Source organism: Phragmites australis, chromosome 14 (assembly GCF_958298935.1).
Source record: "Phragmites australis chromosome 14, lpPhrAust1.1, whole genome shotgun sequence".
NCBI lineage: Eukaryota > Viridiplantae > Streptophyta > Magnoliopsida > Poales > Poaceae > Phragmites > Phragmites australis.
This window is the reverse complement of record NC_084934.1, coordinates 7,301,104-7,325,299: the sequence shown is the minus strand read 5'-3', so window position 1 is coordinate 7,325,299 and position 24,196 is coordinate 7,301,104. Positions and strand designations below refer to the sequence as shown.

Sequence of the window (24,196 nt, the reverse complement as noted above, 5' to 3'; positions counted from 1 at the left end):
AAATATAGATCGTTTTAAATTTATACATAAGGATTAAAAAATAGATTAAATGACTTTGTTGTCCCTTATTTATTCTGCATTAGAAAAGATAACGCATTAATTTATGAGAGTAATAGTATTTATTAAATAAGGATAAGAAAGGAAAAAAAAAGAAAAAATACATAGAAATTTGAGAATGATTTATATTTAGAGAATTGTTGAGAAAGCTAAAACGACCTATATTTAGGTCAGAAAGAGTATATCTCAAGCTATATTGGCGAGCGACGGTGGATTTGACTCTCATCTTCTATGTATTAATATTAACTAATGTTAGATTAGATGTCTCTCCATTCGTACAAGTTTTTTTAATAAAAATTAATAAACATATTTTGTTACTGTTGAATAGCCTGTCTCGGCTCCAGTGTGTGGCTATAGATGGTGCTAGGGGGCGAGAGATAGAGATGGCAAGGGTGTAATATATTGGAGCAAAACTTCCAACCGGTGCTATCTAAGCACCCGAAGCAAAGTTGAGCATCTGATGCTAAAAATAAATAATAATATCTAGTTGGTGTACTTGAAGTTGGGATCTAACCATTATCAACTAGGAGAGTGGATTTTCTCAACGGGGCCTAAGCACAGGGGGGTATCTGGGCCGTTGGACAGCTTTTGGAGATTGATGCGCTGGGAATTAGGCAAAAAGCTGGTGGATTTTTAATAATACCGGGGGCGGGGGGAGAAACGTAGGCTCCCAAGTAGGGTATATTTTAAGCGTGCAGCTGGTCGAGGGTGCATAGCGTGTTCAGGACCTGGGCAAGGGTACATAAAATATAGAAGAAGATTCGGTAGCAGGGTGCGCGCAGGTAGGAGGTCAAATTCAGGACCTGGTCGAGGGTACATAACATATTCCACAATGTAGATGTAATATTTTTTATCCCAATTGGTTTGCTTCTTCGGTTGTCATGTGTATACACTTCTCTTTAGAAAAGTTTGCATACGTATAAAAAATGCACAGAAAAAATTCGAAAAAATTATGTCACACTGAACTTATCACATTTTTTATCCCCGTGGTTTGAGAACATGCTTGTACATGTGTACATATAACCTTGAGGCCAGTAGAAATGCCTCTCTAAAGAAAATTTTAGTGACACCAGTAAATTCATGACCCATTTTTTAGCTGTGCATATGGTTGTTTAGCTGTGCATACCTCCGGTGGCAGATCACTTATGAGCTACAGGGTTCAGTTATTTGCATAGTAGACTTGCAAGATTCACTCACCAAGAGATCATCAAGATGCAAGAAATACGAGGCAAATGTGCTCTAAATTGACCTTCATCATCTCAGAGATTCAAGCTTGATCTGATCCTCCATGAAAACAAGAGAGAATAATAGAACGGAAGAGAAACATGACACTACCAAAACCAGCGGCGATGCCTTTTTCTTTTGCACAAGTGCAGGGCGATGATGCAGTCAGTGCTTGCCCATGCAACAACGAAAGTGGGCTCCAGCCTTTGCTTTGGAAGGACTCTTCCCTCCACTGACGCCTGCAGTATCGATGATGTCAGACTCAGACAGAGTCTCATCTCGCCGAGAGACACCCGGGTCTTAACAAAAAAATTGCGGCAAGGGGGGCCGGAGCCCAGGTTGGCCGATGCCTGGCTTCGCCCCTGATTATGACATATCATTGATGAACACAAATTACACTAGAGATTAAATGAGCATGAAGTATGAACATAAATATCACTAATTTTCCATGCAGATTTATGTGCTCTAGTCTCAGCGCTAATATTTGTGAACACAGATGTCACTATTTTCCTATAGACTTGCCTATTGTCCAAATACCACAAAAACTCCTAAAAACTTGCTTAAATTTGATCTGTACATTCGCAAAAATACACATCACATGAAATAGTTCTGTACATTCATATTTTTACATGAGCATGTACTGGATCAATACATTGGAGAGACATTACACATGAGCTCAAACAAAGGAAAAGGGAAATTTGCATGTATTCATGAAAATTGTTCTATAGAACATGCAGCCTTTTCGTTTCTGCATTTTCATTGTGACCCCTTGTTCTGTTGGACATAATTTCATCTCTTCATCTTTGCATCTGTATTTTTTCATGTAATATACACTTAACAATAGAGTATTTTTCATGTAATATACACTCATCTGATAAGTGTGTCATGAGTAAAAATAATAAGTTAACCATATAACATTGGAAATGAATGAACACTTGTGCAATGTGCACTAATCTCAGGTAAAATTTGGTATGAAACAGTAATGTACAATTTTATGTAGACCTCTCCGAAATTCAAATAAAATGTGCATGTTAAATTTAACAAGAGCACAAATTCATATACAATAATTGAAATGAACACCCGCTGAGTGTACATATTTCTTCAAATCATACATGAACTTTCATACAACTTCATTTGTTCATCTCAAAAACTTGACAAATTTTAGTGTACCTGAACTAAATATTTTATTACATGAGTTACTCAAATTGCATAATATTGCATACAAATACATGTCACATGAACTTCCCCTAGGTTCTTTTTTTGAGCTAGGTCTGCACCCCAATTCATGAGGCATGCGGATGAACATGGACACAACCATCTACATGTGAATATCAAAAGAAACAAGAACAAAATGCACAGGAATTTGTGTGTCATGTACTCAATACTCATAAAGATATCAGATGAACAAATGCATCTACACATGATTGTTGATCCGCACCACAATCACATGTGTCTCATCATGTACAAATGACATTGACAAACAATAAAAGTTCCAAATATGCAGACATTAACAAAAAAAAAATCAAATATTTTGATATGCAGACACTAGATTGAAACATCATAGGAACTAAATTGATGTTCGATGTAGTCGAAATTCACAAGATCAGTCCATGGTGTACACTTTTACATTCAAAATCATGAACGAGCAAATGCAATGCACACATGTCATCATCACGATCATTTTTTGAACAACCCATTATCAGTATCTTGCACATGAACAAATAAGAACACAAGATCATTTTTTTATGTAGACAATTTTTTTGAACAAACTAAAACACAGGCGTTTGGTTGGGGATGGCCAAATCGGGCCACGCCGAGTCGAGGACGTTCGGATCTGTCTTACCAGAGGTCGCCATTGTCCAGCCTCAACTTGTCGTCGCCTGCAGCAGGTCGGGCCACTCGGTGACGCGGTCGGCGTTGGAGAGCAGGTATGCGACGGCGCCCTCTTGGGCGCAGGCACACAGCATGTGGAACGCGTTCCTCCGCGCGGACATGTCTTGCTCCGATGCGACGCGGCTTGAGCACCTTAGTCTTAAAGAGGTGGAAGAGGAAGCGGAGCGTGACACCGCGGATGTACTCGTTGGGGCTCTGGAGGTTGTTGCGGAGGTTCTGGCAGATGAGGATCATCTCCGGGAGTGCACGCCCGGCCGGGTCCCGGCGGTCGATGATCTCGAGGTAGACGAGGAGCTTCTTCTGCACCATGTGATCCTCGAAGGAGGAGCGAGATGGCGCGGCGCATCACGTCGGCCTTGACGGTGCCGTCGTTGCCCTCCAGATCCGCCTTGATCTCGTTCACCATCGCAACAGAGCCCTTGTCAAAGTGGACCAGGAGGGAGCACGACTCCTTCATGGCTGAGGCCACGGTGAGACAGAGCTGCGGCCGGGAGGGGGTGGTTGGATCTGGACGAAGGCGGCGGCGGATCGGGAACTGGGAGGGGAGAGAGAGCGGAGGAGACGAAAGGGGTGAAGAGATGAGGCGGGGCCATAGAACATATCCGGCGTGTGCTCATGCGCAGCCGAACAAGACCAACTCGGGCCAGCAGTAACACCCTAGGGGTTGGAGAGAGAAAAGAAATTCGTAGCTTTTCCCCACAAAATAGCGCACGAATCTCAAAGAGCGTTAACGAGCAGGATAAGCCTCTGTAGTCAGCTGCCGCTGTGAAACGATTTATCGTATCAACTAGTCGTTGGACTATCGCTGTTGCTGTTGCTGTTTCTATAAATAGACACAAGTTTGTACACATTCATCACAAATCTTTCAACCAACATCAGCCAAGAAAATACCATAGATGACTCATCTGGTTTCAATCTCTCAAGCTCTTCACCCCAAGAGCAACAAAAAACAAGTAACCAACCCATCACAGGGTACACATTAGCATAGTTTGCAACCAATTTTTCACTTTAATCCAACCAACAATTCCAATCTCAATTTCCTTAAAACTTCAATCCTTACAGCATGCCATCGTACCACCCATATGGAGGCTTTCATCGTGGCATTCCATATGAAGCCAACTTCAACTTTTCTCCTAGTTGAGTGTTTGGAGGAGCTACAAGTGAAGGTGTTCAGTCTTCATTACTCGTTGAGTCCATGTCTTTTGGTCATGGTGTTGCCGACTCAGGTCTAGCCTCATCGATATCCACTCATTACTATAGAACTGGCCATAAATAGTATGTCATTACTACCAATTGTGTAAGAATCGGTAGTGCAAATGTATCATTGTCAGTTCTTAAACTCCTGCGTTTTTCCAATAGAGCCATGGAATCTCCGAGCGGTTGTGGCTGTACCTGTACTGCAGGAATACAAAAACTCATCCATTAGCCGTCATTTCTTCTAACATCTCATGTGACCATAATGGAGTCAAGAACCAACACTGATACCGACTATCAGTGCCGGTTCATGGCTAGAACCGCCACTAATGATGTGGACTTGAAATTTTAGTTTAATCGGTCTTTGGCTCACGTCCACTTGCCATCTCACATCAACTGATCCACGCACTGATATTTTCACCCCACTCGGTCTCCTCCTTCCTCTACAGAACCTTACTCTCTACTCCTCTCTCTCTCTCTCTCTCTCTCTCTCTCTATATATATATATATATATATATATATATATATATATATATATATATATATATACCATATCTCTTCATCATCTCTCTCCCATGCCTACGTGTACGCTGCTTCTCTCTCCCATGCATGCGGGCGTGCAGCGGAGCTTGCATAGTGGCTAGCGAGCTTGATGGCCGAGCGGCTCCGAGAGAGCGCAATAGCTGACATGCAGCAGAGCTTGCGCGGCGGCGGGCGAGTGTGATGGCTGAGCAGCTCCGGGCGAGCATGACGGCGGGTATGTGAGCAAGCACGACGGCAGGCATGCGAGCGAGCAAGACGGCGTGCATGCGGGTGAGCGCGACAATAGGCAAGTGGCCGATAGCTTCGAGCGAGTGGCCGAGCTGCTCTGGGTGAGTGCGGCGGCGGGTGTGCAGCGGAGTTTGTGTGGTGGCTGGCGAGTGCAACAGCCAAGCAGCTCTAGGCGAGTGCGATGGTGAGCGGGCGGACGAGCGTGGTGTGGGTGGCTGAGCGGCGGGCGTGAGGATGCGAGCAATGGCTGGTGGTGGAGTGTAGCGGCTGGTGGTGGTACTGGCAATCGAGCTGGCTTGATTTTGAGCCGGTTTGTTTCTTTTTTGGCTCTCGGTCCACCCATCACTGCTGATTTGTGGCTCGACCAGCAGTGATGTTTAGTTTATGTGCCGATTCTAGACTTGACACTGATAGTTAGTGACTATCAGTGCCAAGTAATCAGTGGCGGTTCAAAACCCGTCACTTATGGTGATTTTGAACTGCCATTGATGACGTGTTCTGTAGTAGTGGCTACAATGTTGTAAGACCCCCATTATCGGGATCTCCTGTGCCTTCTGTATCAGTCCCTGGATTACGTAGCTGATACACACAGTATAACAGTTGTAGTATCACAGTCAAACTTTGTATGTAAATAGTAAGGTTCTAGGTACAAAAGGCTTACAATCCATACCGAATATTACAAGCCTGGCCTAACGGCCATCAAAACACACCACGGAAGCAAAAGCCCAAGCCACAAGCAGCGAGGGTGCGAACGCTACTTCAGAGACTATTCTTCATCCCTAGCTTCACCTCCGGCGAAGTCGACATTGGGTTCTTCATCTGAATGACAACAAGAGTGAGTACGGAAGGTACTCAGCAAGCCCTATACTACTTTAAGGTGTTGATAGATGCATAAAGGGTTCATTCAAGGATAAGCTTTACAGTTTAGATTTAAGCATAAAGTAGTTTATGCAGATATCCAATTGTATGAGTTATGATCGACATCAAAACATTTTAAGTAGTTCAAAAACCAGTGACGAGATGTAACTGGGGTTCCTCAGTCCTAGGAGGGGCTACACCTCACTCTACAGTCCCTTTTAATCACATCTGGTGTACCTCTAGTACCACACAGCTTCTCGCGGATCGAGCCAGGAACCTCATCACATGGACATCTAGTCCACACACTCACTCATCAAGACACACGCTCCCGAAGTCTAGTCAAAAAGGTTCTGCCTTCGCATGTCTATGACCGTGGACACGGCTATTCGAATAGATTTACACTTTGCAGAGATTGTACAACTTTACCCATGCGATATGCTTAGCCTCCAACCATTGCAAGTGGAGGAGCGAATCATACCAAGACTCTTCAAACACCTTTCCTGCCGGGCTTTTTCACGAGACATGCCAAGTTTCAGAGCTGCATGTTCCAAAGGCTAGCCTCCCTTTTTAAGCCTAAGCCGGTCCCTGAAACCTCCAAACAGCGGGACAGATGGACCCTTGGCTTCTCGTTGCTCTCAGCCTCCTGGTATGATGCCCAACTCAGTCCAGTGAAGGAAAAGTCAAGTCATGCCCATATAGGACGCATGGTTGCACGGGGTCGCTAAGGCATGCGGCGAAATGACTCGGTCCTTAAGCGGCCGGGCTAGGCATCTTCATGGGCAATGAATACCATCATGTAACTGAAGCCCCCAAGAGCATCCTGCCCGGAGGACCACTCTACCTGCCTGCGCCAAAACAATTTTCACCCATTTTTACACATCACCCTCCATATCCGACATGACATCAAGGATTTCACAAGCATCACAGAATTCACAACCATCAAGGATTCATGGTATATGAGTTATCATTGATAATAGTAAATCTTGTCTCCGAGGAGAGGTGTTTTTTTTAAAAAGCAACATCTCCGAGGAGACGTATTCAATCCTAAGCATGCTAGATATCATGGCGTAATCTATCGTTAATATATTTAACAACAGGTATTCCTAGGGTGATATGTATTTTGGATGATGACATGTAAGGTATAGCAGTGTTGATAGAATTAACTACTGCAAGTATTTTGAAAGAAAATGCAATATATAGCACATGCGATGTTAAGTCCGGTTTTAGTTCATCATGTATATTATTTGAAAAGATAGGTTCAATATGGTCAAGGAGATAGGACTTGCCTTATTTGGAATTTTCTTCAAAGTCTTGATTATAATCGGGATCCTCCTCGCTCCTGATGCTTCCGGCGTAGCACTTGCAGAAATCGGGTTGCCCTAAAATCACGACTACGATCAATAACGGTGATACTAAAGAAGAATCAATTAACACCAAATGGAAAGACAAATGAGCCCTAATGGATACCATAACGTGATAGATGAGTATATCTCAATTTTAGATGAATTTCGGCGAAAGAATCACCGAAATCGGAGCCAGAACGTAGAAGTTATGGTTCCTGGAAGATTTGATCAGAATTTAAATTGAGAAATTAAGAAATGGCATTGTTCATAGGTGGGACCCACAGGTGCGACCCACTAAATAGTAATCTGGCCCCACATGAACAGTGATTGGTGGGACCCACATGAACCGTACGGATTTTGGCCAAATGGGCTTGGATGGGCCTGATCCGGGAGTAGATGGGCCTGGGCTGGGCTTGGATACACAGTACTAGGTCGCACAGTATTAGCCCACTTGGGTATTGGACTGGCGGCTAATGGGCTAAGGAAACTGGGTCGACCCATGGCATACGGCCTTTGGCAGCCGGGCTGGCCTGGCAGGCCGGCTGGTCACTGGGCCGAGCCACGGCCCAATCGGCCAGGCTGAGCCACGGCTCGAGGCCAATTCAAGCGCGCGCGCGATGGCGATGGTTGAGCGGCGAAGGGGAGGGAAGAATCGGCCGACGACGAGAAATTGATGACAGCGCGCACTGGGAGGCTCGCCGGGGTTCCACGAAGATGAATGCAAGCCGACCTACTACGCGATACGGCGGACTCAGCTGGGCGCTCGTTGACGGTAGCCAGTGGCGAGAGCGCTACCAGACGACGGCCGAAGAGAGGCAACAACGCGGCCAGAACTGGGCAGCACCTCCCTTACACGAGAAGGGGCCAACTTGCATAGAAGAGAGGCCTAGCGGCCCCTGTCATCATGGCACAATGGCCGGGCCACAGCACAGGGCAGAAATACTCCAGTGGCGAGCACAACTACGGCGGCGGAATTCAAAACATGGTGGCGTACGGCGATAAGCTATGAGGGAGCCCAGGGGACACCTACACGCTACCTACGCAGACGCAAGAGGGAACTGGGAGGCTCACCGAGCGCAAGAACGGCGACGGGAGGGGCGGTGGCCAGCAATTTGTCGAAGGGGAGGTGACGATGCCACTCGACTACTGGCTCGGGAGAGCTCCCGTCGGGCTTCCAGCGATTGGACAGCGGCACAAGGATGGCGGTAAGGTTCTGAAGCTCCTTGGCAGCACGTGGTCGGCGGATTGATGACGTCAAGGTCGCAGCAATGGTAATGGCGACGGCGGCAGTGGCGTGGATGGCGAAATAGGGAAGGGGCGAGAGAGAGACCGAGCATGCTATTTATAGAGGGAAGGGAGAGGCGGAGAGAGGCAGTGCACGTGGGCTGGGGTCACGGGGACGTCGGCGGCGAGGTGGCGGCCGGCACCCACCTTTTTCTCCAGGGCATGGGTCGCCTGCGCCGGCCAAGCATGGGCGGGGGTTGCGGAAGTCACGCGTGCAGGGCATGGGAGGAGAGAGAGGGCGTGCGTGAGAGAGAAGAGAGAGAGCGGAGAAGCGGAGGGTGCACGTGCAGGGCAGTCGGGCGCGAGCGGGATATTTCCTGGAGAGGGAATACGGAGGCCGGCGACGAGTGTGCACTGGAGGGAAAAGAAAGGAGAAAGGCGTGACACGTGGATTGATGACACGTGGTTCGCGGATGGCAGAGTGGTGCGTGGGGCGGGCGGGCGAGCGAGCTGGGCCGCTCAGCGTTGCTGTGGGCTGGGCGCACACGCGGGAAGAAAGGGGACGGCTGGGCGGGCCACCTAGCTGGGCTGCACGCGGGAGGAAGAAAGGGTTCGGCTGGGTGGGCCACCTAGCTGAGCTGTGTGTGGGAGGAAGAAAGGGGACGGCTGGGCGGGCCGCCTAGCTGGGCTACGCGTGGGAGGAAGCAAAGAGAAGGTGCTGGGCCGAAAGAGAGAAGAGAGATGAATTCGGCCCGAGAAGAGGAAAAAGAATAATTTGGATAAGAATAAAGTTTAAATTCAAATTGTGGTATTTGAATTTGGATTTGATTTTGAATTTAGATCAACTTCATTTAGAATATCTGATCTTTGGATCTCGGGACTTTTTGGAAGATGATTTAAATCCAAGAATTTGAATTCGAATTGGATTTGAGCTGAATAGAATCTAATAGTAGGTTTTGAAATTGAGGGATATTCAATTTCAAACCACCACACAAAGAACCATAAGAATCTCAAACCAAAGCATATGAACCAACCTAATGCAGAGATTACTTTGAAATTGACTCTAGTGCTTTTTGGAACACTTATTCAATCTAGCACATCTAATGTACATGAATGTGTGTGTGTGTATCCACATACTTATCTTCTTAACCTTAGTTAGCTTAACAAACCCTAAAAAGTTTTAAGTTAGAGCTAAATTTGCAACTAAATAAACATGCTCGAACTCAGACGTAAACCAATGAATATGTCAACAGCCAAGTATGGAGTGATAATAGTGATGGTGAATAAAAGAAGGGAGGGTGTATGAATTGACTGAACAAGAGAATCTAAAACTAGTTAGCACATGGTTGAATAATTCCATCAATTCAGTTAAGGGGAATTCATACAAGGGGCATGACTTTTGGAAGAAAATTCTAGAATAATTCAATAGCAACATCATAGTGGAATGAAAAATAACCAATTGCACAATGCAAAATCCACTACACCAAGACGAACAGGTTGATAGTGCACTTCAATGGGTGTTGGATCAGAATGATGTGTGCATATGTTAGTGGTGAATCTAATGACCAAGTTATGGCTAAAGCCCATGTGCTATACAAAAGAGAAGCACATGAGAAACCATTCACACTTGACTACTGGTAGAAGGAGGTGAAGGACCAGCCAAAATGGGCAGACAGAAACAACCAAGCAGAGATTGATGGTCGGTGTACACTGATACTCAATTCTGGTGGAGGTTCAAATATGAGAAGGCATCTGTTTGAACATATTGTGCACACACATGGTGAGTGGTCTTTGTATTTTTATCAAAGGACAACAGCTATCAGAATGTTAGCCTATAGCAGCCCTACAGATTTATTAGATGAATGTTTACGGATTGCTGAAAGCACTACCATTGAGTGCTTGACCATATTTGAGAAAGGCATTAGAGAGAATTTTTGTTTAGAATATCTTAGAAGACCTACAGAAGAAGACACTAGACGGTTACTACAAGTAGATGAAGTGCGTGGTTTTCCTAGAATGCTAGGTAGTATTGATTATTGCATGCATTAGCATTGGAAAAATTACCCGGTTGCATGAAAAGGTCAGTTGACTCATGGTGATTATAGAGTGCCAACAATCATACTTGAGGCCGTTGCATCACATGACCTTTGGATATGGAATACTTTTTTTTGGTGTTGCTGGTTCTAACAATGAATGACAGTAATGTCTTGAATCAGTCACTATTGTTAACAACCATATTGCAAGGAAGTGCTCTAACGGTTAAGTTAACAATGAATGGCAATCAGTATAATATGGGATACTATTGAGCTGACGGCATTTATCCTGAATGGGCATCCTTTGTCAAGACAATCCATTGCATTACAGTGAGAAACACAAAATATTTGCCAAAAGACAAGAAGCAGCAAGAAAAGATGTTGAACGTGCATTTGGAGTTTTGCAAGCTTGTTTTTGGAAACAAGAAACACTAGCAGACATCATGTATGCATATATTATACTACATAACAGGATAGTAGCTCTATGATGTACTGAATGAAGACAATACTTATGAAGAAGGAAGGTGATCTGAACCTTTGGTGGGGTTCAATCATGGACCAATTCATGAATTCTCCAGAGTACTTGAAGCAAACGATGCCATTCATGATTGGGGAAAACATCATCAACTCAAGGCTGACTTGGTTGAGCACTTAAGGCAAAAATTTGGGGAAGAACAAGTTTCGTTTAATTTGTACTCTTAATTTAATAATATGTCCACGATTTAGCATTGGAACCTTTTTATTTGTAATCTTAATTTCCATTCCCATATATTAGTAGCGAGCATCAATGTAAAATTTATTCCCTATGCAGTGAGCAGCAATGTAAAACTTCTTCCCCATGCACTGAGCAATAGATGAAGAATCGAAACCACAATTACCTAAACAGCAACTCGATGGATTCGACCTCTTGCGGCTCATCTTGCATGCGATGCCCCATCCTTGCCAAGCATTTGCAGTCATGTGCCTAGATCTCGCCCCATCATACTCCTAGCTAGACTCTCGCCCTAGCCCTCCTGCGTCGGCCTCTTGCGGTGGCCCTCTCCTCGCCAGCAAGGATGGGCCCTCCTTGCTACGCATCCCTGTCATGTGCCTCGAGGCTGCGTGCGCTGACGAGTGGTGGTGTGTGCCGCTCGTCTGCGCTCACGCATTCTAAGTAGCGTGCGCTTGGCTTCTACGAAGGGGAGGGTGGAAGGTGGAGAGGCATTTGGATCTCAGAGTTTAGGGAAAAAGAAAACAGCCATGGCAATCTCCGCTCCTCCGAGTGAAGGGAAAAAATAGCTAGGATGAATTCTTTAATTGCAAGAGGGGCTCACCTTAGAATGGTGCTAGGGATTTATACATTGGACTGTTTTGTACTTTGTTAGCAATAATTGATGTGTCATACATAGCACATTTGATAAAACTATACACTAAAGCTGCCCTAAAAGGGGAGGCAGAGTCCACCAAAAAGTCCATGTGAAGCCAGCAGGTGTAGCTCATATGTTCCTCTCCTTAGTACCTGGTTAGTTGTAGGCTCTTAGCAAACTTACCCCGAGGCTATTTCCTCATTGTATATATAAGGAGAACTCGTTGTAAAGATTTACGAGAAATAATAAAGAAGAGTCTCCCTGTAAACTTGTCTCTTCTTGTGATATACTATCTGGGCAGTGTTTGTCATTGAAGGGAGAAGATTCAAATACCGAGAACGTAATACAATGGGTTATCGGCATGACATGCTCAGTCGCCATCTACATTGCCATCGATGTCGGCACTCCATCTTCATCGTCATCTACTTCGTCAACATCAACATCAACATCCCCGACATTGTTTAATGAAAGGCAAGAGCACTGCCCTCTAATAAGGACCATTATTCAGGGAAATATTACAGGAGGCCCTGAGGACCTGAAACAACCAAGCTGCATTATAGCAGAGAAAATACATAACCAAGCCTTGAAGATGCAAGAATTGTAGGTTTGCAACACTGAACGACCTCATTTGTGGCGCTGCAAACAATCCACAAGACAAACTCGTCAACGTACAGCTCCTGCCTTACCCTGTCCCCCAAGAACCTCCTGCAGCTCCCTGGCGTTGCACGCGAGGGACTGGGATCCTCTGCAGTTGCCACTGGCACTGCAGAGAGGCTACTGTAGCTACAGTCGTTGATTTGGTAGTGGATGCATCATATTCGTATGCAACAGTGTCTCTACAGTAGTGTGCTACAGTACGGAACATGTGTATACGAAGCCAGATTACTGTTGGTACAGTAATATATAATTAACTAATGCATGTCACTGTAGCAGCCGACTCATTTTACTGTATAAACAGTGATCCTCTGCATTAATGATGTATTAATGCAGAGAATCCGGGTCCGCACGCGAGCGCCTCGCCCTCCTCCACCATCACTAGCCGCACCGCTGCCGCGACGTCGTCGGTCCCGGCGAACGACCCGTCGTCATCGTTCCTCCTCACCTCGACACCGACCCCGCGCGCCGCCATCACCCGCGCGATGAGGCCCTGGTTGGCGACGAACGGCAGCATCACTGCCCAAACTGGAGGAGGCTCTCCAAGGTGGAGCCCCAGCAGCAGTGCATCAGGAACGCGCCCACCTCGCCGTGCGCGAGCACGAGCACCTGCGGCACGCCGGCACCCACCCGGCGGGCACCACGCACCACCCCGCGCCCCGCGACGCGGGCCTCCAAACCGGCGGGCACCACGCACCACCCCGCGCCCCGCGACGCGGGCCTCCAAACCGTCCTGGAGCAGCGCGCCGGCGTGGCCGACGGGACGCCGGAGCGCCCAGAGGAAGCGCACGCCGGAGAGCTCCAGCCCGAGCGAGCTCCCGCACGTGGTCCGCCGTCACCGGCGCCTCGCTCCCGAGCACAACGAAGATGACGGACCTCCTGAGCTGCTCGTCCAGCCATTGTATCGTGGCCAAGAAGGACTGGTCACCGCTCGGTGTGTCGTCGTCGTCGTCGGGTAGAAGGAGGCCGGAGGGGACGATAGGCTTGGCGAAGAGCTCTTTTAGGAGCGGGAACAGCCGCGGCTCGGCCTCGGGGCAGCTGCGGAGGACGATGAGGCGGCAGCATGGGCGCTGCATCTGCCAGAAGTGGTCCACGTCAGACACGCCGGAGGCGTTCGGCAGGAATATGGCGGCGATGGCCTCGGCCTCGGCCTCGGCCTCCTGGCGGCGGCACTTGATGGTGGAAGGGAAGTGGATCCACGGCGGCGGGACCATGAAATCCTCCGTCGTTCTGCAGGGAAGCGACTGGTTCTCGTGCTTCGGGCCGGCGAAGGTCAAGATGGCCGTCGTCAGATGAGGAAGATGGCGCATGGGATCTGGCGGCACTGCGGCAGACAAGAAAATTTAAGAAACGATCTTTAATGGCCTTTTGAAATACGGGGATCGTTAAAAAATTGAGAATTTTTTTTTGTCAAATTTGAAATAAATCCTAACTACTTTATGTGATCACAATCTCCCTATCCAATAAACAAATTTACATATATCTCACTAATTTTAGTTAATAAAAATGTTTAAGAACTCATATTTTCTGGTCTAAATATCAGAAAAAACACACATCACACTCATGTATTATAGGCCCTGTTTGGCAGACTCCACCGAGCTCCACCTGAGATCTAGAGTTGGTACGTAAAATAAAGTAATTTAAACCTTTATTTACCATTTAATGAAAATAATATAGCTCAAACAAACATCTCTAGTATTATCTGACCGTAGATACACGAATTTTTAAAACTAGAGATATCAAACTTTTAAAAACTTTAAAGCTGAAGTTCTGGCAAAAAAACATATAGTCTCTTTTGTTCCAAAAGCCCTGTTTCCAGCAAATAAATAGTTTTCTTAACTTAGCTGTATTACAGTCGATTGAATTTTTTTGTTGTATTTAAGTTAAATTGTAGGCCAGATCTTTGAACAGATGTAAAATTAAGCTTCCTGTGACTAATGAGATGTGTCGAAACGCACGCTGATCGTGAAATTATATGAAATTCAAAGAAAATTTAGTCGACGAGCAATTGATGAACTTCTGTCATATCTGGGTTCCACTGAGGGACCACCAGGTTCTACACCGGATACTGACAACTATATCAGGATACTGACAATTTAAATTTCTCGATTTGTGGGGCTCCCGGGTTGACCGGAGGGTTGCTTAGCACTTGGGATAATGCCAAAAATAAGTGACGAAGTTTTAACCAAGTTTGCAACTACTACCCTGCATTAGTTAATTCCCTGCTTGAGTTTTGAATGCAGGTGTGTTCTTATAAAGAATAAGGGTTCCCTATTTAGAGGGCCACACAAATAGATGTCAGTTGATATTTTTAAGACCGTGGTCTCACCACATAACTAGGTAGGGCTCGTTCAACGAGTCCTCTGATCACAGATAGAAACGCAGGATAGATACTCACCTAACCAGTCTAATTGTATTTAATGTCATCCACTCATGCGTTTTCCTTCTCTAGGTACCCTTTCGGCAAACGAAGTCGTGGGCCGGCGTAGAGACGGAGTGATCTGTCCTATAACATTTAATGCTACAGGACGACCTGGCAAGCGAGCATGATAGGCTTGCGTGCAGGCATGACAACATCCAGCGGATGGGACAAAGCATGCAGTATGGCTGGGGCGGGTCGAGCGTGGCCACTCCCTAGAATAATGACTAAGGAGTAGCTATTTTCGTCAGATATAAGGCAGTCACCGTATTTGGCACGGTCTATCTATATGTACACCTCACCTCCTGGTATATTAAGGGGGAAGGACTAGGCTTGTAAAGAAAGATACTCTGTATAAGTTCACCTAACTCATAAGAAAATATACAAGACATAGGGCTATTATCCCACGAGAGCCTACACCTGGATAAACCCTGATGTTCTTGAGTTCCTTTCATACACATACACCTCAACAACCACTGGAAATATTGATCACGCACCCAATATCCTACATACCCCAGGTACTTGTCAGGGATTAACCCTCGATAGTTGACACGCTAGGTAGGGGTGTATTTTCACATTTCGATAAGTGTTGATAACTGGATTGGGCTACCCATGGCTGAATCCACGATAACCACTGAGTTCCATTTCCTGGACTCCGGTCGCTACGAGGTGTTCTTCATGGGATAACACCCAGATAAGCCTGGTGTCCTCCAAGTTTAAGACACCGAATTGGAGTCCGAAGGCTCCAAGACTCAACATGAAATTTGCATGGCAGACCAAGCAACAGGGGGCAGTAGAGGCTCTCATGTCCTAGCGCCGTCGGTGAGCCCTAGGCCTTGTGGCCAAAGGGAAACCAGCTTGGTACCGAACAGGGAGGTGCTCCGATATTGCGGTCCTTGATGGTGTGGTCCTTGATGGTGTTGTCGTCTAAGCTGTCTCACCTCACGAGCGCGGGGGCTCCCCTCTTTGTGATATGTCACCGCTCCACCCTCAGCAGCTCGACTTTGAGACTATGACGCCAGTGCAGAATCTGCACACCGTACGAATGCTCCTCAGCCACCTATCGATGGCAGTGTTAGAGGGTTCACCAGTAGCACCGTGGCTACATGAACGTGACCTCTTAGTAGAGATCGCCCAATACCAAACCATGTGGCAAACACCAAGTCCATCGCAGGGCTGGTAAAGGTCGTGGTCACCAAGAATCTCATCAAACCACGTGGTAGGAAAAATCTTGTGCTCCCTACGGGATAGGAAGTACCTAGTGACCCCCACCGTGTCAGGACAGCCAACCCATTGACCTGCGCAACTCTCTTCGCCAACGCGACCTCCGCGGCATGATACAGGGCCAAAGGGCCGGTTAGGAGCAGGAAGATCATACTCGGCGGGAGCATGAGAAGAGCAAGAATCCCTATGACTCACCTCTCGATAGTAATGAGATGTCGAACTCCTCCACCCAATCACCAAGGCCACAAGACCATCATATCTCTCCCTGCGCACACACCGCCACCCATCAGCGAGCGACTCCCCATTATGGGATGGGGTGCAATGCCTTGTTCGCCCGACTGCGAGAGGTGCGCTAGCCGGGCAAGTTCCAGTTTGTCCTAGCCGAAAAATACAATGGCTCGACCAACCCTGAGGAGTTCATGCAAATCTACACAACCGTGGTGCAGGCTGCGGGAGGCCACGAGAAACTCATGGCCAACTATTTCTCGACTGCCTTGGCTGGTTCAGTATGGTCCAGATTTATGAACCTCCTCCGCGGGTCGATTCATTCCTAGGAGGACTTATGTGACTAGTTTGTTGCAAACTTCCAATGGACCTACGCCTAATCATGGGTGGAGGATGACTTGTACTAGGTCAGGCAGTGGCAGGGTGAGTCGCTGCGAGACTACATCCGACAATTTACTGAACACTGAAATACCATTCCAAGGATCAAAGGTGAGTCCATGGTCAAAGCATTCCGGAGGGGGGTCAGAGACCAGAAGATGATCAATGAGCTGGCCACCAAGAAAGTACAGAATACCACCGAGCTCTTCAAGCTCATGGACAAGTGCTCGCAGGACGCTGAGGCCTAAGAGCACCAAAGTGGTCCAAAGCTGCAGCCGACCTCCGACCAGCCCGCCTCTTTCAAAGGGGTCGTTTGAAAGGAGAAAAAGGGCAAACGCAAGGTAGGACTCCTCAACATTATGGCAGCTTGGGGAACATAAACCCATGTGTGATGACCAGTCGGCGCTGGGTTTCCAGCAGGCCAATCATATGGTTCACCTTACCTTTGGAGGTGTGGCAACATATTCCTTTAATAGGGAATACAAGTTGATGGTCCTTGAGGTGCGGGCGACCACGATGGGCCCGAGCCCACGTCTGAAGTGGTCAGAGGTACCCCTCACCTTCAGCTAGGCAGACCACTCCGCGTGTGTCAAATGCCCTGGTCGCTATCCCATCATGGTTGAACCCACGATTCAGAACACCCAACTGGGTCGCGTACTAATAGATGGAGAGAGTTCCATCAACCTCCTCTTCACCGATGCGCTAGACGCCATGTAGATTCTAAAAAGTATGTTGAAACCATCTCATCCCTTTTTCGAAATTACCTCTGGCTTCTCGGCTAAACCGTTGGGGCAAATTGAACTACATGTCACCTTCGGCTCACCGAGTAACTTCAGGACCGAAAAGGTCATGTTCAATGTGGAAAACTTCAAGACCACTTACAATGCAATCCTAGGGTGGCTAGTGATGGCCCAATTTCATGGTTTTGGCTCACTATGCATACGAGGCAATCAAGATCCCCAGGCCAACGGTGGCCATCACCATTTTTGGCAGCACAAAGACAGTCCTGCACTCTGATATGAGGAGCCTCAACATGGTCAAGCTGACTCCGGGGTCGCAGCATGAGAACGCCAAGCCCAGTGGTCGCCCAGTGAAGATTCACATCGTCACCGATCTAGACGATTGGTTCATGGCAGTTTGCCTAGATGACTTCGACCCTTCCAGGACCCCAAATAGAAACTTGCACTTATCACTTTCCTCTGAGCAAACATGGATGTCTTTTCTTCGAGTTCGTCTGATTATACCCAGATTCCCTAGGGACATGATCGAGCACAAATTATCAGTGCGGCCAGATACATGACTAGTAAAGCAAAAGGTACGTCAATTTGCAGCCAACCAAAAGGAAGAACTTCGTGAGGAGATCGATATGATCCAGGAAGTAGGCTTCATCTAGAAGGTGTAGTACCCAGAGTGGCTGGCTAACCAGTCATGGTTCGTAAACCTAATCGTAAGTGGAGGATGTGCGTTGACTTCACTGACCTCAACAAAGCATGCCCAAAAGATCTTTTCCCTCTCCCCCCAGATCGACCAGCTCATTGACTCAATACTTGGTAGCTCATTGACTCATGTGTATGAAGAGAATACTACTTTTGTAACACCCTTCCATGTCTTTTGTTATGTAAAAATGTCTTTTGGTTTGAAGAGTGGTGGTGACACTTACCAGTGATGTATTTAGCTTATTCTTCGACCATAGCTCTGTAGAAACGTCGAGGCATATGTTAATGATGTGGTTGTGAAGAGTAGGTCCAAGGACGGCCTGGTCGTGAACTTCCAAGAAATGTTCGACAGCCTTCGAAAGTACGCATGAAGCTGAACCCGAAGAAATGCACGTTCAGAGTATCATCAGAGAAGTTGCTTGGCTTCCTCGTATCCAGCCGAGGAATAGAAGCGAACCCTAACAAGATCAGGACCGTCGATCAGATGAGGTCCCCGACCAGGTTAAAAGAACTCTAGAAACTAACAGGATGTGTGGCATCTTTGAGCAGGTTCATCTCAAGACTAGGAGAAAAAAGGATTGCGGTTCTTCAAACTTATAAAGAAAAAATGACCACTTCCAGTGGATGCTAGAGCCGGAGGACGCTTTCCAAGATCTAAAAAGGTACATCTCGTCGCCTCCTATACTGACCACTACTTGATAAGACGAGGAGCTCTAGCTCTATGTTGCAGCTATCCTGCGGGTCGCAAGCGCGGTCCTGGTTGTCGAACAAGAAAGTCTTTAGTGACCAATGTACTACATTAGTGAGGTCCTACATGACGAGAAGGCTCAGTACCCACAGGCTCAAAAGCTACGCAATACTGATTGCCTCTCGCAAACTTAGACATTACTTCCAAGCCCACAAAATCAAGGTAATCCCATCACTCCCCATTAGGGAAATTGTCTATAACAGGGATGCCGTAGCAAGAATAGCAAAGTGGGCAGTAGAGCTTAGGGAGTTCGATATTTAGTTCGTCCCCTAAAAGGTTATCAGTCCTAGGCGCTGATTGATTTTGTGGCCGAGTGGTCGTCCATTGAGCCCGAGCAGGAACAACAATCAGAGGTTTATGAGCACTAGACCATGCACTTCAATGGATCATTCACGCTGAAGGGAGCAGGGGCTGGAGTGGTCCTGACTTCACCGATCGGTGACATCCTCAAGTAAGTAGTTCAATTATATTTTCCAGGCACTAATAATATTACAGAGTACGAGGGCCTCTTGTCCGGAATGCGAGCAGCCTCCGCACTTAGGATAAAGTGCCTGCTAGCGATAGGGGACTCGTTACTGGTCATAAACCAAGTACAAATGGAGTTTTAGTGCTCTAATCTGATAATGATGGCATACCTCACTGATGCGAGAAGGCTAAAGCGACGCTTTATCAGTTTCAAAGTCAAGCATGTCCCTCGCAAGGATAACTCCCTAGCCGATGAGCTGGCCTGCCTAGCGTCTTCTCTCGAACCTGTCCCAGTTGGATACTTTGAAGATAGACTCACATGACCATCCACTATGGTCTCGGGCCAAGATAAAGGAGATGCTCCACATGGAAATGGAGCAGCAGAGGCAACACCTTTTGAAGAAACACCTACTTTGGTGTTGTCGATCTCAGGTGGCCATCATGTGGTCGCCCTGCTTGATTCAGGTATGACCTGTATGGATCAGATCTTGGACTACCTATGAAATCAAGCAGTCCCTAACGATGGTGCATTAGCAGAAAAGGTCACATGGCAAGCCCGCAAATACTCCCTGATAGAGGGGCACCTTTACCGCAAGGGATGCAATGGTCTTTTACTTAAATGCATCACTCAGGAATAGGGGGCCATATTGCTCTCTGATACCCATGGAGGCATATATGGTAGCCACGTTTCATACTGCACTCTAGTCAGAAAAGCATTCCAGCAAGGATTTTATTGGCCCACTGCCCTCTAGGATACTTGCGAGCTGGTGAAATGGTACGAGTCATGTTCGTACAATGGCCGACATACCAACCTACTAGCCCAATCACTGCAAACTAGACCACTCTCTTATCCTTTCGCTGTATGAGGGCTCGATATCTTGGGACCGTTTCCTAAAGCCCAGACGGTTTTAAATTTCTGTTCGTGGCAGTTGACAAATTCACTAAGTGGGTCGAAGCCGAGCCTATCAGGAAGATCACCACCGCAGCGACAATCAAGTTCATACGGGGGCTGGTAGTTCAGTTTGGCAGTCCAAACCGCATAATTATGGATAATGGGACTACTGCGAAGAGATCAGGACATCGGTTTGCTTTGCGTCGGTGGCTCACCCCCAAAGCAATGGACATGTTGAAAGGGCAAATAGGATGATACTACAAGGGATCAAAACCCGGGTCTTCGATCAGCTTAATAGCTATTCAAGATGCTGGGTGGACGAGCTCCCCACAGTACTCTGGTTGCTACGAATGACCCCTAGCAGGGCTATGGTCAACACTCCTTTTTTTTCCTGGTCTTTGAGGTAGAAGCAATGCTCCCCTCCTAAATCGCCATTTAGTCTCCTTGAGTGACCAACTACTCGGACAACAACCAGATGGCACGACGAGAAGATGCTATAAACTTGATCGAAGAGTTCCGCGATTGTGCTCTAATTTGAGTAACCTGATATCAAAAAGTCTCAGATGCTATCACAATCACAAGGTGAGGAAGCAGACATTGGTCATAGGCGACCTCGTTCTTAGACAAATCTAAAATAAGGCAGGCCAAAATAAGCTCTCCCCCAAGTGGGAGGGGCCCTGCAAGGTGGATGATGTTACCCAATCTATTGCGGTCAAGTTAGCTATAGAGGATGACCTTGAATTTCACAACTCCTGGAACATAACCCAGTTGCACAAGTTCTATTTGTAGGGTTACTCAAAGATGATCCTATTTCTCTATTTTGCAGGATCTTCCGGACGAGCGTGAAACATGGCTTTTAAGTCTTTCCCATTCAAAATCCAGATTCTTTGTTTTGCAGGAACATTCTCCCACTGGCTGGTAAGTTTTTTTATTCAAAGGCCTGACTGCCTGGTCAGTAGATTTTCTACCGACCAAATGATTGGGGACTAGAACAGTCTAGAATCTATAGTCCTTTTCCCATTTTTCCTATTTTTTCGGTGCTGCTAGTTACTTTGCTTGTTTGCCCATATGGTGAGTACCAGACCATTTGAGTGGGGATTCAAATTACCAATCGCATAGTTTCAATGACATGGGTGGCTAGGGGATAGCAACCATGAAGCTACAAGTCCTAACTCAGGTCAAGCGCTAGTCATCACCGAGAGCTTGTCATGCCAAGGGTTGTCCTTGGCGCCACGAACCTAACTAGTGAGTGGTACAGAAAGCCTTGATCCCCCTTAAATGTAACAAGCACCCAGAACCTACTGGCCACATGAACACAGGGAAAGTTTACACAAAAGTAGGTCCCTGCATTACAAAATAACCACTCGGGTACTACCCGGGGGCTATTTCTAATGATTTTATTCAGTGTCTCTAGCATTCCAAGTTGCCCTTAGTGGGTCAAACCGGACGGAGCAAAGCAGAGACTGAGCCACAGAGAGAACTGACCCTGTAAGGTTGTGAAGCTCCTTTGTGGTCTTCCAGACTGAAGAAACCTTCAGAGATTGTCAGAACAAGGTCTAGGTCAGGAAAGTGCTCGGAGACACAAGCAAAGCAAGGTAGGCGCCATGGATTGTGGTTGCAAATAAGTGGTTGCTAATGTTCCCACACAACCTCTGCTCGAGCGCACTCGCCTCCTTGGAGGCCACCAAGAACCAGTTGACATGACCAGTTATGGTGCTTCCAGGAGTGGGGCGGATATGAATGTTAGTGGCTCAAAGTAGTGAGTGAAAGGGGGGGAACGCCTGACTAAGGAGGTCATAGAAACATGCCCGCCGCTGATCATCCTCCCTCATCACTCGCTCCAAGTCTCTCTTCACCGCTAATAGCTCCTCCTGACAAGCTGGTTATGGAAACGGATTGCAAACCACGCAGGAGTTAGCTAGTCAAGTCTCACTTGGCTAGCCTAGGACTACACATGGCTTCGTAATGGTAGGGCCAACACACCTCAAATATCATTTTCTAGGATCTCTCTCTCTCGACCGCAAACCTAAGCTTGCACTCGGCCACCGCTTCTAGACTACGTTGGTCATTGGTATTGTCAATGAGTGTGGTCAGGGGCTCAGAGCGAGCAGGATGGAGGTCAATGCTGGGAATCTACGACCATAGCAATGACACAAGCTCATCAAACAAATTAAGAGCCTCATTCATGCATAATGCATGCCTAAGTTATAGTTTGAGGTTTACTCTTCTTCAACGGCTTCTTCAATGGTCTTCACCTAGAAGAGAGACTCTACGTAATCCACCGCCCCTTGGCACTCCACCTCTATCTTCTCCACAGTTATGGGACCGGCGGCCACAACACCCTCCCGGACGGTCTCAAGGTTGAAATCAGGGTCATGATAGTGATTGCACTTGAGAACGTACGCCATCACGACTTTTGCTGCCTTCGTCATGTTCCCCGATGTCCTCACCGCCAGGATTCCTGGGAGTTGGGCAAATTTCTTCGTCAAGACATGGATGGTGTGGGCCCAACCCTCAGCGGTCTTGTCTTCCTTCAGGTTGGCGGTGTCCAGCCTGACACTCCTCAAGGTTCTCCGAATTGCCTTAAAGGCTTCCTCAAGAATGTCGTGGGTCCTTCCCTCCTCCTCCTTGAGCTTGGAGCATTCAGCAGTGAGCGCGACCTTCTCCTACCAAAGCTGGGCATTTTCTTGCTGAAGTGAGAGCCTCGTCTCCTTTTCTTCAGCCACCATCCTCTCCAATTCGGTGTGCTTGTTGTTTGCCACCTCCTTCTCATCGATCAGCTTTCGGATGGAGACGGGGAGGCTGACGGATAGGGAGAGTAGGTCAGAGGCCGAAATGGGCTCCATGATTGGCTTTGTAAATGTGCATGCCATTGCTCCTAGTGCTGGAGCTACTGGTGGCTAGGGAGCTAGAGCGTCTTGCCGAGGCACTAGGGGAGTTGCGACTGGGGCAGTGGTGGGGTCGAGGACCTACAGCAGCAACAGATAATGGAGTCAAGCAAGAAAAGATAACTCAGAGCATAAGCCTAACTAGAAAACTTATCGTCTGGGTGGAGGGGTGAGCACAAGTTTCATCCTCATGAAGCCGCTGGGTTGACCGGGCGGGGAGGTCACGACCGCTGGTGATCGATGTCCCTTGGGCGCATTTGGACGCTTTTGTGGAAGCCAAATCATCCACCAATCTCTTCACCCTGGGAGTGGAAGTTTGACTAGCAACGGTCTGATCATCCCTGGCTGGCTCAGGGAGGGGCGGGGCACTCGCCTGAAGGCCACCACCGCTTGCAAGGACTCCTACCATGGCTTGCGGTTGACTGTGAGCCATCTGGTCACCCCCAGCTACCTCAGTGTGAGGCTGGTCAAACCTCTATTGACCGACCCTGCTCCACCCGTGGTTACTGGCTGGCTCCGAGCAGTCTTGTTGTCACCACGACTGGATTGTTCTGTACCACAACCAGATTGGCGGTCGGCCGGGGTGGTACTGAAAGATGGGGTGGAAGTTTGAGGGACATGGTTGATTCCTAAACGATCTCCATGACCACATCTACTATTGGACGCAGGACATCAACCTCAGGAAGACCCTGCAGCGGTCCAAGTCATAAATCCCTTTTTCCCAGGATAAGGATTTAAGGTGATGATTGTTGGGATAGGCCAAACTTACCAATCTGAGCTGGGCCCTCTCTGACAAAGGAAGGTCACATAGCGGAGGGGCACCACGTGAAGGGCCATCTTTTCTCGGGGCAGCTAACATTAGGATTCAGACCTGCGAATTGATGGCCTCATCGGTGAGATCTGGATATATGGAGTATGTAAGAG

General features: G+C 47.4%; 1 pseudogene; it reads right to left on the bottom strand.

Moving 5' to 3' along the window:
• Nucleotides 1-12,913: 12,913 nt before the first annotated feature.
• Nucleotides 12,914-13,960, bottom strand: LOC133890207 (UDP-glycosyltransferase 91C1-like; annotated as a pseudogene).
• Nucleotides 13,961-24,196: the final 10,236 nt, after the last annotated feature.